Raw genomic sequence first — 2,346 nt, 5'->3', positions numbered from 1 at the left:
CTCAGCCTCCTGAGTAGCTGGGACTACAGGCGCCCGCCACCTTGCCCGGCTAGTTTTTGTATTTTTTAGTGGAGACGGGGTTTCACCATGTTAGCCAGGATGGTCTGGATCTCCTGACCTCGTGATCTGCCCGTCTGGGCCTCCCAAAGTGCTGGGATTACAGGCTTGAGCCACCGTGCCCGGCCGGTCTAATTTTTTTTTTAAGAGAAAGTAAAGAATCTCTTTATTCCATTCTTTTTTTGTGTATAACTAGAAGCAGAATCAGCAGTTCTGATCAAGCCTCCTTGGTGTAAGTAAACACAGCATCATCCCATTCCTCTTATGTCCTCGGTTTGAGTATAGCCTTATAGGTTTTTGTATGCTTCATGGTTAATTTCTCAGATGTATGTATATTTTTTAAAAAGACATAGTACACCAAATACTGATCTAGTGGAAAAAAGCAAAAATTACAAAATTTAGAATCAAGCATTTACAGGTTCAAAACCAGGATTCGACACTTAATAATTGTGTCACCTTCATTTAGCATTTCAGAACCTCAGTTTCACCATCTCTACAATGGGACTAATAATAGTAACTGTAGAGGGCTTTAGCAATGCACCTTCATCATTCCTCTTCCCCTTTTGCCTCTTACATGCGTATAACTGGGTCAAAAACTGTGCTTAGTTTCTCATGGATCAATTTGGTTCTTTTCTTTTTCAAAAATGTCAAGAGAAGAAACTAAATGAATATACATTCCGTGTTTAAGAAGACTTAAAAGTTCATCCCTAAAGCTTGTTTTTAAAACAAGCATCATCTAAGAATGTTTTAGAATACTCAGAGTTTCTCTTTTCTCATTCTACTTTTTTGTCTTTTTCCTCTATTTATTTCCCTGTTGTCCTCCCCACAAACAGCTTTTGTAAAATGTACATGAACGGCCCAAGGCTTCCATCGTTCCTCTGTCCCTGAATCAACTCTGTTCAGACCCGAGCTTTGAATCTGTAAGTGACGCAAGAAGCTGTTTTTGGCTTCAGGAATGTTTTCCTCTACATTCTGACTCCTCTCTTGTTGTTCTTCTTTCCTCTCCATCTTTTCTCCACCTCTCTTCCCCAGACACCCCCACTGTTTCTCTCTTCCTGTTTTCTTAGTTTCTTTTCCTCTCCTTGGTGGCCAAAGCACCAATCAATCACAGCTGTGGTCACAATTACAGTTCTATCTGTGACTCCTCTATCTCCATGATAAAACAAGATAGGAGTAGCCTCTCCAAAAGGCAGACAATATCCACAGTAGCCTGTGGGAGGCCGCCTGGTGTGGACAAGTCAGCCAATAAGAGGTTTTCCTTGCAGCTGCAAGGCTTGGGAGAGGGAAACAGCAGCTAGCTGGGCAAGTTTGCCGGTGACACAATTAAGTGCTTCGCTTCAAAAACCATGGGAAAATTCTGATACATTCCAGATAATTTCAAAAACATATTTGCAGGTCAGATATACCAAAGGCAAGTAAAAATCTGAGTTAGGTAAGTACAAGCTGATGTACAAATCTCTATTTACATCCAAACATTTTGCAGATTGGATGACATTAAATTTGACAATTCCCTGTTAGGGATGATAAAAATTGAACTTTGTTCTCTTTAAACCCCAAGCCATTACAAGAAGAGCGGGTTCACTCAAAGTTGAAGTTGAAGAGCTAGTAAAAAGCAAAGGGAAATGTGCATTATGGATGAACATTGGAAAGATTTTAAATCCAGTTAAGAAACTGCACTATTTGGAAAGACACAAAAGTAAATTTAAAAATACCTATATTGTGTCTGCATAGGTGGAGCACCTTCACAGTCTAACCTAACACATCTGTCCCATCTTTCTGATTCTAGGAAGACAGGTTCTGTTTGGTGCTGCACAGGGGCAAAGCGGCTTTTGCCTTGCATTTCCTGCACATTCCAGATTCATCAATATCATCAGGGGTATTGAGCCAGCATGGCCATATGCCTGAGCAAAACTCAGGCCTTTTATTTCATGCAGTTAATACAACTAAATCTTGTTTTTTCTTGTCTGAACTTTTATCTTGACCTTTCCAACCCTACAGAAAATGGCTAACACCTGTAAGCCCAGCACTTTGGGGGCCTGAGGCTGGAGGATCACTTGAGGCCACGAGTTCAAGGCTAGCCTAAGCAACATAGCAAGATCCTATCTCTATGTTAAAAAAAAAATTTTTTTTTAAACATTAACCAGTTGTGGCATGGCCTTAATGTCCCAGCTGTTCAGCAGGATGAGGCAGGAGGATTGCTTGAGCCCAGGAGTTCAAGGTTATAGTGAGCTATGATTGTACCACCGCACTCCAGCTTGAGTGACAGAGCAAGGCACTGTGTCTAAAAAA

This window comes from Mandrillus leucophaeus, unplaced genomic scaffold (assembly GCF_000951045.1).
Source record: "Mandrillus leucophaeus isolate KB7577 unplaced genomic scaffold, Mleu.le_1.0 Scaffold566, whole genome shotgun sequence".
In the NCBI taxonomy this organism is placed as follows: domain Eukaryota; kingdom Metazoa; phylum Chordata; class Mammalia; order Primates; family Cercopithecidae; genus Mandrillus; species Mandrillus leucophaeus.
This window is presented reverse-complemented; position numbering follows the sequence as displayed.